We start from the raw sequence: 13,288 nt of genomic DNA on the forward strand, positions 1-13,288 counted from the left end.
CCGCCAGCACCACAACTCAAAAGCATCAACTCTTCTTCGGTCTTCCTTATTCATTGTCCAGCTCTCACATGCATATAGATTGACTGTAATGGCTAGTGGGTTAGAACCACTGACCTTTAGGTTAGCAGCCAAATGTTTTAACCACTACACCATCAGAGTTCCTGGTGGGAATGGGGTGAGATACCTTATTTTGACAAGGCACACTTCACTCTAGCTCTGTCCACTGTGTGGGAAACATTTGCAGCCCTCCTATTCTTAGATAACTTCCTATGAAAAGTGGATGCCAGGCTTCTAATTTTTAATATCACCCCACCTCACGGATATTCTCTTTCAATACAAATAATTTCCCCTTACTCTCCCTCCCTTCTCTCTACTTCTGCTTTTCCCAACTTATCCCTTCCTTTTTTTTCCCCAGGAGTGGATGCAGAAATGAGGGATACTGGAATGTTTCCACATTTAGGTTCACATTGTGTCTTTCTATAAGACCTTGTCTGCTCAAAGGGGTACGTCTGGCACCTGAGAAAGGTGATGCTTTGTATGTTAAGACTGAATAATAGGGTCTTTTACTTGTTCATAGTAATCTGCTTTGCGTTCTGCACCACCATCGTTTATTGGATGCTTGCCATATGCAGAATCTCTGGGTGGTGCAAATTTTGAAAGTTAGGAGGTATGAGTCACCAAGACATTACTTGGAAGAAAGGTCTGGTGATCTACCTCCAAAAGATTACAGCCATTGAAGGCTCTTTGAAGCACAGTTTTACTCTGACACATATGGGGCTGCCATGGGTTGGAATGGCCATGACGGTGGCCGGGACCACGTTCCAGGCATTGAACTCTGCATCTCACATGCAGCACCATGCTAAATCCTGTGAGCCCCTCTCAAGAGGTGGGCGTTGTTGTTATTCTGCTCTTACAAAGAATGAAGCTGAAGCTTAGAAAGGTTAAGTGGCATAATCAGGCCAGTTAAAGGTGGGCCTGCGACTGTCATCCTGAGAGATTTGTCTCCTGAGGCTCAATAAGTAATTGGGAAACTAAGTATCTTAAGAAGGCAAGCACCATATTGATGTTCACTGGCTTTCTTTCTTTTCCTTTCCCTCACTCTGTGAGAAAGAGTCTGGCCTACAGCAACAATGAGCGATTACTCTCTGTTCCTTCTGCCCCCCATGTCTTACTTGTGTTGTTCTTCCTGAATTCTCCTTTTTCTATCTGGTAAACTCTAACTCATTTTTCAGTGCTTGAATTTAAAATATTACTGCCTCTACTAACATCCCTCATATCTCTCTTATAAAATGAATTGTTCATTCATTTCATCTCTACAAAGCATTGTGGGTGCACTCTATTCTGGCATGATCACTGCACTGTGGTTGGCAGACCTCATTTCTTCTGATAGTCTTTTACCTCCTAGGTTGGAATAATTCTGAAATTTATACTTATTTCAAATTGGACATGTGCATTTAATGCTCCATTTCTTTTTTCTTCTCTCCTTTTCCTATATGTGATTTGTGTCTTCCAATAGATATCCTTTTGGAATTAGGAAATATAGTCAGTTCTTGCCTTTTGGTCCTGCCTAGTGTGAACTCAGGAACTCTGGTAGCATAGTGCCTAAGGCACTTGATTGCTAACCAGAAGGCTGGTGGTTCAAACCTACCAGCCACTCCTCGGAAGGAAGATGGGGCAATCTACTTCCATAGTGATACTGCCTCGGAAACCCAAGGAGGGGTCACTATGAGTCGAGTCTGACTCGATGGCACATAACAACAACAACAACAATGTGAACTCAGTTGTGCAAGCCTAGGTGAATATATATATATATAAATTTTTTAACTCTAAGTACCTGCCAAATGATTTGGCTCATAAAAAGTCATTGGATAAATGAATGAATAGGATAGATAGATGATAGATAGATAGCTGCCCCTGGGTCAACTCTGATTCATGGCAAACTTATGTACAACAGAACAAATTCTTTCCCAATTTTGCATCAACTGCACAGTTGCCAGCATATTCAAGGGCATCATTGCAACTGTTGTGTCTCCCGTGCGATCCTTGACTCTCCACTTTACCAAACATGATATTCTCCTGCAACAAATGATCCCTCCTGATGACATGATCAAAGCAATCAAGTCAAACTATGTTCTGCTGTTATCCATAAAGTTTTCACTGGCTACTGTTCAGAAGATTGGCAAACCTTTTTTCCGAGCCTGTTTTAGTCTAGAAGCTCAGCTGAAACCTGCTGACCATGGGTGAACCTCATGATATTTGGAATACCAGAGGTATAACTTCTAGAATTCTTTTATACCAAAACAATGTGGTTATACTAAGCCAAATTTTGTTATCTCTTGGCTTCATAGGGTATCAGGTATCTGCTTGAAAGTTTTGTTTTGAAATTTTATAACTTGAAATTTTTATTTCAGAGCCAGACTTTCAACTAACCAAATATTTGACTTCCCATATGCAATATCTACTTCTTGACTCTGTGACTGTGTGTATCTCCTGACCCTCAGTTCTCTTATCTGTACAAATGAGATAATAATATTTATCTGCTTCAGAGATTTGGAAGGGTTTTATAAGCTGTCAAGTACTATGATCATGGAAGCTAATTTTCATAGGGTTACTATAATTTTCATATGCCATAGATCTAAACTAGTTTGCTGATTTATCATTGATGTTCATGGTCTGCAGCACTAATAGTTGCCCACACAACTGTTCCCTCTTATTCCTCACTGTGAGTGTGGCCCATGCACTTTTCTTTTTTTTAGGTATTCACCCCTCCCCATGCAGCCATGTGCCTCATCAGAAGTTGAGTACACTTCCCATTAGGGTAGCAGGAGATTCCCATTTGTCTTGTGAGTAACTTGTAAGGGATGGCCATCCCATATGGTTCTGGCCAATGAGATACAAGGGGAAAGACATGAGGAGAGCTCTTTGGAAAATTTCCTTGCTGCAGGTTCTGGCTCTAAGAATTATGTTTGCTCAGGTTCAGGGAGAAAACTATAGTCAGGGGATTACAAGCCTCATTAATAGTAATAAAGGGTATTCATTCTTCAAAAATAAATGAGCAGCACATGCATAAATAAAGTAGAGAGAGAGATCCGTAGGGAGTGATCATTTCTCTCCTTGCTGTGGGCTTTATTATCAGATGTCACGCTTGCTTCTGCCATTGTGCTACCTTTCCCAGGTCACACTAAGGATACTGCAGAACCAACAATGGAGGGAACCTGAACTGTGATGATATTTTGAGTCTCTGAATCACCCAAATGGGAAGGAAGCCCACCTACCCTGGAGAACCAGTCATGTCAGAAAATTCATTATCTTATTCAAGTCATCAGTGCCCATCTTCAGCTTATATGGCCCGATTACTATTATCCTTCCTGATAAACAGTTTGCTTCTTGAACATTTTAACTACATGAGGCCATTTGTGGTTCAGTTGTAGAATTCTTACCATGCATGTGGGAGATCCAGGTTCAGTTCTCAACCAATGTACCCCATGCACAGCCACCATCGGCTCCTCGGTGGAGGCTTGCATATTGCTATGACACTGAACAGGTTTCAGTGGAGCTTCCAGATTAAGATGGATTAGGAAGAAAGGCTTGAGAAATCAGCCAATGAAAACCCTACAAAACACAACAGTCTGGCCTTAACAGATTGTGGGGATGGTGCAACGTTAGGTAAAGTTTTGTTCTGCTGTGTGTGGGGTCTCCATGAGTTAGGGGCCAACTCAATGGTAGCTAACAATAACAGTCTTTTAACTATTCCTCTCCAATGCTAATACTCTCACCTCGAAATGCATCTCTTTCCTTGTAGTGTCAAAGACTTTTCTGCAAACCTCTTTCTTAATTGGCTTAGCTTAGTTTGATTTCTAAAGGGTCCTATCCAGGCATCTTGTACCTATGCTCAATCCTACAGTGGTTTTCTGGTGGCAAGGAGGGTTCAATTCATGGTAGAACATGTGGCTGGTTGATTATGATCCAACAGATACTTATATCTTGGCTATATGTTATCTTGGGGAATTTCTTATTAATTTATAAATGTGTATAGAACATTTACAAAGATAGGCACTCAGCCTAGCTCTGAGGATACAATAATGAATGAATGATAAGATTCTTAACTTGAAGGTCAGAGAAAAATTTTCCATCCCATCTTGAAAGAAGATGGGTTCTAAGAAAGTTTAGAGAAGGGCAAGTGTTCTATTTGTTCTTGACTGGTGCTTCCTCAGAAGGAACTGAGAATTTCCTCATTATTCCTAAACTTAGAAATAATGGCTTAGTTGAATAGTCTTCTTTCTCTAGCTGACTGCTTAATGCACTTACTCTTTCCCAAATCTCTTGGGGAGGAGGAACACCTCTCAGGTAGCAAAGCTACTGCAGAAATGCAGGGACTAGTAACTAGCCACCACCCAGTTGCCATGAGTTGATTCTTAGACATGGTGACCACTTGTGTGCCAGAGTAGAGCTGTACTCCATAGGGTTTCAAGGGCTGATTTTTCAGAAATAGATTCCACCAAGTCTTTCTTCTGAAGTGACTCAGGGTTGACTCAAACCTCTAATATTTAGGTTAGCAGCTGACTCTGTTAACTGTTTGCACCACCTAGGGACCCCAGTAACCAATAGGAGGGTGGTGTTTAGGTGTTTGTAGACTTGGATGTAGGATATAGGAACACTATGGGAGGAGTTGAAACTGGCATCAGATGCTTGTAGACTTCCAATCAGCCTTAACTATATCATTGAATCTCCCTCTGTCTTACATCTTGAGGACTGTGGATTGGATATTTTCTAAGCTTCCTCAGATCTCTCACTGTCCAACACTTTATCACAAAAACCAAACCAAACTCAATGCTGTCGAGTTGGATCCGACTGATAGTGACCCCTCTTTGGGTTTCTGAGGTGGTATCACTATGCTCAACCTTCCTTCCAAGGAGGCTGGTGTACCTGAACCGCCAGCCTTCTTGTTAGCAGTCAAATGCCTTAGGCACCATGTCACCAGAGCTCTGGTTAATAAAGTAAAGAATCAGAAGAAACTTAAAAAATACTCAAAAAATTCAGCCCTGGCAAATACAAGAAAAAGATTTACTTGATACATATTTTTTTGTTGATGTTGTCAGGTACCATCAAGTCGGCTCTGACTCACAGCGACCCTATGTACAACAGAACTAAACCCTGCCTTGTTCTGCACCAGCCTCATCATCCTTGCTATACCTGAGCCCATTATGTCAATCCATCTTGCTGAGGGCCTCATGCTTTTTCACTGACCCTCAGCTTTATCAAACATGATATCCCTCTCTAGTGTGGTAGTTAAGGTTGTGGGTCAACTTGGCTGGGCCTGGTTGAGTGACTGGGCAATTGGTGGTAGTTATTCCCCATGAGGAGACTGGCAACCAGTTTCATGGTGGGTTCTACCACAAGCGGCTGAGTAGCTGTTTTAGGGATGTGGTCTGCTTCCTGTATTTAAGTAACAGCTTTGGGAATGGTCTCTAGTTTATGGCATGTTTGAACCCTGCATGTAGCCAGTCGTTCAGCAGCCTACCACTCTCTGCTGATCTTGGGACTTTCAACAGACTTGAGTTAGTGGCCTGCCATGTTGTCTCGTAACATTGAGACTGTGCCATTTTACTTGTCAACCTTGGGTTTGTCAGCCTCAGAAGCCAGTAGCTGTTTGAGTGAAGAAAAGCCTCTAGCTTCAGTGGGCCAGGAGCAGAAGGCAGAGCTGAAGCCCAACGTTGAAGGGCTTTCACCCAGCCCGTAGAGCCTGGCACTTTGAACTTGGACTTAAAGCCTCCAGACTGTAAGAGAATAAACTCCTGTTTGTTAAAGCCATTGGCATTTGTGGTATATTCCTGTCAGAGTGGCACTAGGTAACCAAAACATCCAGGGAATAGTCCCTTATGACAACATTACCATAGTAGGTGAAACAAGTCTGACCATTCTTGCTTCCCAGGAGCATTCTGGCTGCACTACTTCCAGGACAGATGTGTTTGTTCTTCTGGCAGTCCATGGTACTTTCAGTATTCTTCAACCACACCACAACTCAGAAGCAATCAAATCTTCTTTGGTCTTCTTTATTTACTGCCCAACTTTCCCATGCATATGAGGTGATTGAAAACACCATGGCTTGGGTTAGGGTCACCTTAGTCTTCAAAGAGACATCTTTGCTCTTCAGCACTTGAAAGAGGTCTTTTGCAGCAGATTTGCCCAGTGCAATACATCATCTGATTTCTTGAGTGTTGCTTCCATTGGTGTTGATTGTGGAACAAAGTAATATGAAATCTGTTATGTAATTAGATTCATTATTTCTGCCCCCCCCCCCAACAAAAGGTGACCAACTCTGGAGTTTTCAAACTTGGAAAAGTTTTAGGTCCCAAAGACCAGAATTTTAGCAAAGCTCTTATAGGTTCTCAAATATCCATTTGCCTCCTCATTCAGGCAAAGAAAGCTCACAAATCAGTACCATTTTCTTCTTGTTTGGAGAAATGACAACAACCAATAAGGTCTGCAGTGTGGATTACATCTCAACATAAAGGAAATGAAAATCTTCACAATGGACCAAAGACAGCATCATGAGAAATGGAGAAAAGATTGAAGTTGTCAAAGATTTCATATTACTTGATTCCACAATCAACACCAACAAGCAGCAGTCAAGACATCAGACAACGTACTGCATTGGGCAAGTCTGCTGCAAAAGACCTCTTTAAAATGCTGAAGAACAAAGATGTCTCTTTAAAGACTAAGGTGCACCTAACCCAATCCATAGTATTTTCAATTGTGTCATATGCACGAGATAGCTGGACAATCAATTAGGAAGACCAAAGAAGAGTTGATGCTTTTGAGTTGCGGTGTTGGGAAAGAATACTGAAAGTCCCATGGACTGCCAGAAGAATGAACAAATCTGTCCTGGAAGAAGTGCAGCTGGAATGCTCCTTGGAAGCAAGAATGGGCCAAACTTCATCTCACCTACTTTGGTCATGTTGTCAGAAGGAACCATTCCCTAGAGAAGGATATCATGCTTGGTAAAGTGAAGGGTCAACAAAAAAGGGGAAGGTACTCAAAGAGATGGATTGACACGGTGGTTTCAACGATGGTCTCAGGTATAACAAATATTGTAAGGCTGGCACAGGACCCGGCAGTGTTTCATTCTGTTTTACATAGGGTCGCTATGAGTTGGAGCTGGTAGCATAATGCCTAAGGCACTTGACTGCTAACCAGAAGGCTGGGAGTTCAAAACCACCAGCCACTCCTCAGAATCCTACTGCTGTAGTGATACTGCCTCGGAAACCCAAGGAGGGGTCGCTATGAGTCGGGGCCAACTCGATGGCACATAACAACAACTACAAAGTACTTCAATTATGGGCTCACAGGTTCTGTTATTTGTTTAGTGCTCAATTCTTTGTATATTTTAATGTTTCTGGCTTCTTGGGCATGAATGTTAGAAGCTACATAAGTGCCACTTCCCCAAATTCTGCACATTAACCATATATCAATTGATAGCGTGTCCATACAATATATTGTCTAAACTGGGACACTCTTGAAAGTGAATGAAGACACTATTAATTTATGTAGGAAATAGCTCTAAACTGGTCTTGGATTGAGCAAACTGGATCTTATGCACACTCAATCCATTGAGCACCAGCTGTTCAGAAGTGAGGATATTGCATGTAATATGGAGATGTAGATACTTACCCCAGTCAACATTACCTAAAAGGTATCAGACTTCCCACTTGCCAACACAGTAGTTTGCAAATGCCCCTCCATCCTCCCTGCAACTGCCATGAAGTCTTTACAAATACCTTTATATGTCTGATTCATATGCTTTGTTTGAAATAACAAATGATGGGTGATTAACTGCCTCATAGGAAGTCCCTTCAATTTGTCAGTTTGCTGAAAATTAAATAAATAAATGAATCATCTCTGCTTTATCCTCTATTCAATATAATTAATTCTAATCTTGTGCATTTTCATTTTCTCCATGTTTAATTCCATCATTTAAAAGGCACAAACAGAAGAGAAACCTTTTAAAATTAGTGCAATAATTGTGCTGCTCATGCTACTCTGCGAAAAGGCTGTTGGAAAAATACCATGACCCAATCTCAAACATTAAATGGTTTAGAAGTGAGACCTTCAAAATCTGATTGAAAGGATCACATTGAGAATTGTTTTTATCTTGGCTTTTGTGTTCTCTGATGTGTCCTATCTCCCCAGCACAGAGCTGTACTCTTAGAGAATATTAAGCATGGATTTCTAGTTAATTAGTTAATAGTATGGATAGGTTCATTTTTATATTTCCAACTCATTGTTTCTGGCTTTGAAAGGTATCATAAATAAACTTTCATTTTACAGCAAATAATCTGACTATTGAGATAAACTGAAAAGTGCTTTAGTAATTACATCTATGCATACAAAGCTTGTCACCATCATGGATGGAGAGGAAATTTTAAGGACTTCTTGGCACCTAAATTGGAGGAAATGGTCATGATTACTCCAACTTTAAAGTCTAGTGTACATATTCTGCTTGATCCAAAAATGTTAAGCACCTTTTAAACTCGTAAGCTCTCTTCATTTCTATCATGTCCTTACGGTTAGCTATTCATAGAGATATTGCATATAGTAATTATAATGACAATAGAACCCTGCATTTGCACAGCAGTTTATAACTTACAAAGTCTTTTTGCATATTCATTGTCTCATAGAATCTCTCACCATTAAAGAATGTGTGAGAGTGTTGTGAGTTCATTAAATCCTATTTCCTTTCCTCCTGGACAAACACAAAGTATTTTCCAGCCTTCCCTGGAGCTAGATGTGTCCATGATCTGGCCAATGGAATGGGCAGAAGTTATATATTCCATGTCTAAGTCTGGCTCATTAAAATATCCTGCTAATTCCTTTATGCTCTGGCTTTCCTCATGAACCAGCTGGTTGCAAAGAATTCGGCGAAGGTTTTCAATTCCCGAGTAAGTGTTGGCAAATTATAGCCCAACAGACCGAATCTAACCAGCCATTTGTTTTCATATATAAAGTTTTATTGGAGCTCAGTCACACTGATTTGTTTATGTATTATCTGTGGCTGTTTCTGTGCTAATACAACAGACTTGAATAGTTTCAATAGAGGTTGTATGGCCTGCAAAATCTAAAATATTTACTACATGGCCCTTGATAAATAAAAAGGGAATGGCAGAACCACAAAAGAAGTCTAGATCCCTGAATCATCACAAAGAAATCTGTAGCCTAAGTACCATAAGGAGCTGTTACATGAACAAGGTATAAACATTTATTATGGCAAAACAATGAGGTTTTAAAGTTGTTTGCTTCAGCCATTATTCTACCTTTACTAACACAGTCCCACTATTCTGTCAGTTTGTCATACCCTGATGGCTTGTGTGTTGCTGTGATGCTATGATATTGGTATTTCAAATACCATCAGGGTCACCCATAGGGGATGAGTTTCACTGGAGTTTCCAGACTAAGATAGACTAGGTAAGAGGAGTTGGTAATCTATTTCTAAACAAACAAACTAACAAAAAAACTAGCCAATGAAAGCATTATGAATAACAATGGAACATTGTCTGATATGGTGGAAGATAAGCCCCTCGGATTGGAATGCACTCAAAACATCACTGAGGAAGGGCTACCACCTTGAAGTAGAGTTGACCTTAATGAAGTAAATAGAATAAAGCTTTCAGAAACTTCATTTGCTGATGTGGCAAGACTCAAAATGAGAAGAAATGGCTACAAACATTCATTAATCATTGGAATGTGGAATGTATGAAATATGAGTCCAGGTAAATTAGAAGTCATCAAAAAATATGAAATGGAATCCATAAAGATCTATATCCTAGGCATTACTAAGCTGAAATGGACTGATATTGACCATTATGAATCAGACAATTGTATGGTCTACTGTGAGCGCAATGATAAACTATAGAGAAATAGAATTACATTCATCATCAAAAAGAACAATATCGATCCTGAAGTACATTGCTGTCAGGGATAGGATAATATCCATATTCCTATAAGGAAGACCAGTTGATATGACTCATAGTCAAAATTACTGAGGAAGTTGAAGATGTTTACCAACTTCTGCATTCTGAAATTTATCAAACATGCAATCAAGAGTCATTGATAATAACTAGTGATTGGAATGCATAAGTTGGAAACAAAGAAGAAGGATTGGTAGCTGGAAAATACAGCCTTGGTGACAGAAATAATTCCAGAGATCACATGACAGAATTTTGCAAGACTAATTATGGCTGACTCGATGGCAAATAACAACAACAACAACAATTATTTATTTATTGCAAATCCTTTTTTTCAGTAGCATAAATGGTTATTATATATGTGGACATCATCAAATGGAATACTCACTCTCACTCTCACTCACTCGATGCTGTGGAGTCAATTCAACTCATATTGACCCCTCCTTAGTTTTCTCAGATGGTTTCACTATGGAAGTAGATTGCCCAATCTTCCTTCTGAGGAGTGGCTGGTGGGTTTGAACCACCAGCCTTCTGGTTAGCAGTCAAATGCCTTAGGCACTATGCCACCAGAGTTCTCTCAGATGGAATATACAGGAATCAAATTTACTACAACTGTGGAAAGAGATGGTGGAGAAGTTCAGTATCAGCAGTCAGAACAGGACAGTGGTCTGACTATGGAACAGACCATTAAAAACAGACCACTGAAGCTGAAGAAAATTAAAACAAGTCCAGGAGGGCCAAAGTACGACCTTGAGTATACCCAACCTGAATTTAGAAACCATTTCAAGAATAGATTTAACACTTTCAACACTAATGACCACAAACAGATGAGTTGTGGGATGATATCAAGACCATCATACATGAAGAAAACAAAAGGTCATTAAAAAGACAGGAAAAAAAGAAGAGATCAAAATGGATGCGAGAAAAGACACTGAAACTTGCTCTTGAACACACAATAGCTAAAGTGAATGGAAGAAATGATCAAATAAAAAAGCTGAACAACAGATTTCAAAGGGTGGCTCCAGAAGACAGAGTAAAGTATTACAATGAAATGTGCGAAGCCTGGGAGTTAGATAATTGTATTGGAAGAACATGCTTGGCATTTCTCAAACTGAAGGAATTAAAGAAAAAAATTAAGCTTCAAGTTGCAATATTGAAGGCTTTTATGTGCAAAATATTGAATGGCACAGAAAGCATCAAAGAAGATGAAAGGAATATACAGAGTCATTGTACAAAACAAAACAAAAAAGTCAGTGTTCAAACATTTCAGGAGTAAGTATGTGATCAAGAACTGTTGAAATTAAGGGAAGAAGTCCGAGTTGCACTGACAACCAAAACCCCAAACCAAACGTTCCGCTATCAAGTCAATTCCAACTCATAGCAATCCCCATTGGGTTTCTGAGACTGGAAATCTTTGTGGAAGTAGATTACCCCATCTTCCTTCTGCAGAGCAGCTTGGTGGGTTTGAACTGCTAATCTTCTGGTTATCAGCCAAGTGCCTTATCCACTACCCCATCAAAAACAAGGATTCAGAAATTGACACAATACAAATTGAGATGTTTCAAGAAATGCATGTAAAGCTGGAAGTGCTCACTTGTCTATGCCAAGAAATTTGGAAGACATCTACCTGACCAACTGACTGGAAGAGATCTATATTTGTGGACGTTGAAATAAAAGAGATCCAACAGAATGCAGAAATTATTTAACAGTATCATTAATATCACATGTAAACAAAATTTTACTGAAGATAATTAAAAAATGGTTTTAGCAGTACATCAACAGGGAAGTCTGAGAAATTCAAGCTGGATTCAGAACAGTACATGCAATGCAGGATACCATTGCTAATGTAAGATGGATCTCAGCTGAAAGAAATAATAGCAGAAATATCCTTACACCTGTGTTTTATTGAGTATGAGAATGCATTTTAGTGTATGAATAACACTAAAAGTTATGATTGCAAAGAATGTGAATTCCAGAACACCTAATTGTGCTTATGTGGAACTTTTATATAGACCAAGAGGCATTTGCTCAAACAGAACAAGGAAATACTGCATGGTTTAAAATCAGGAAAGGTACGTGTCAAGATTGCGTCTGTTCACCATACTTAGTTAATCTGTATGCTGAGCAAATAATCTGAAGACCTGGACTGTATCGAGAAAAGCACAGTGTCAAGATTAGAGGAAGACTCATTTACAACCTGAGATATGCAGATGATACAACATTGCTTACTGAAAAGGATGATGACTTGAAGCACTTACTGTTGAAGATCAAAGGATACAGCCTTCAGTATGAACTACACCTCAATTAAAAAAAAAAAAATCCTCACAACTCAACCAATAAGAAGCATAATTAAAATGGACAAAAGATTGGAGTTGTCAAAGATTTCATTTTACTTGGATTCACAATCAGCTCCCATGGAAGCACCAATCAAGAAGTTAAAGGACATGTTGCATTGGGCAAATCTGTTGTGAAAGATCTCTTTAAGCATTAAAAAGCAAAGATGTCACTTGGAGGACTAAGGTGTGCTTGACTCAAACGACGGTATTTTCAATCATTGCATGTGCAAGAAAAACTGGATAATGACTAAAGAAGACCGAAGAAGAATTAATGCATTTTAATTATAGTTTTGGCAAAGAATATTGGATATACCATGGACTTCCATGAGAATAAACAAATCTATCTTGGAAGAAGTACAGCCAAATGTTCCTTAGAAACAAGCATAGCAAAACTTCCTCTTATGTACTTTGGACATGTTATCTGGAGGAATAAAATGCTTGGTAAATTCAAGGGTGGGGAAAGAAGAGGAAGACTTTGAGTAAGATGGCTTCAGCAATGGGCTCAAATGTAGCAGTGATCATGAGGGTGTTGCAGGACTGTGCAATGTTTTGTTCTGCTGTAAGTAGTTCAGTACGAGTTGGACCTGTATTAATAACATCTAACAACAACACATGCTGTTGGGTGTTGTTCTGTTCCACTGACTCGATATCAACTCATAGCAACCCATATGACATAGTACAACTGCCCCATCAGGCTTTCAAGGTTGTAATTTTTTATTGCAGCAGAATCCCCCACATCTTCTCCAACAGAGCCACTGGGTGGTTCCAACCACCAATCTTTTGGGTAGCTGTCTAATGCTTAACAGTTGTGCCACAAGGTTCCTTTGCTGTTGGGTAGAATCCCAGTAAAATTTTTATCCCAATTGCTATTTGACTGTTTGTCCAAGGGAGACCCATAACCTACTTTTTGTTTGGAGGAACTCAGTAAGAATGATACCATAAGGAGAATTTTAGGGTGAAGCGTGATTGATCACAAGGGATATATCAGAA

Source organism: Orycteropus afer, unplaced genomic scaffold (assembly GCF_000298275.1).
Source record: "Orycteropus afer afer isolate SDZICR_OR568_19922 unplaced genomic scaffold, OryAfe1.0 scaffold00525, whole genome shotgun sequence".
NCBI lineage: Eukaryota > Metazoa > Chordata > Mammalia > Tubulidentata > Orycteropodidae > Orycteropus > Orycteropus afer.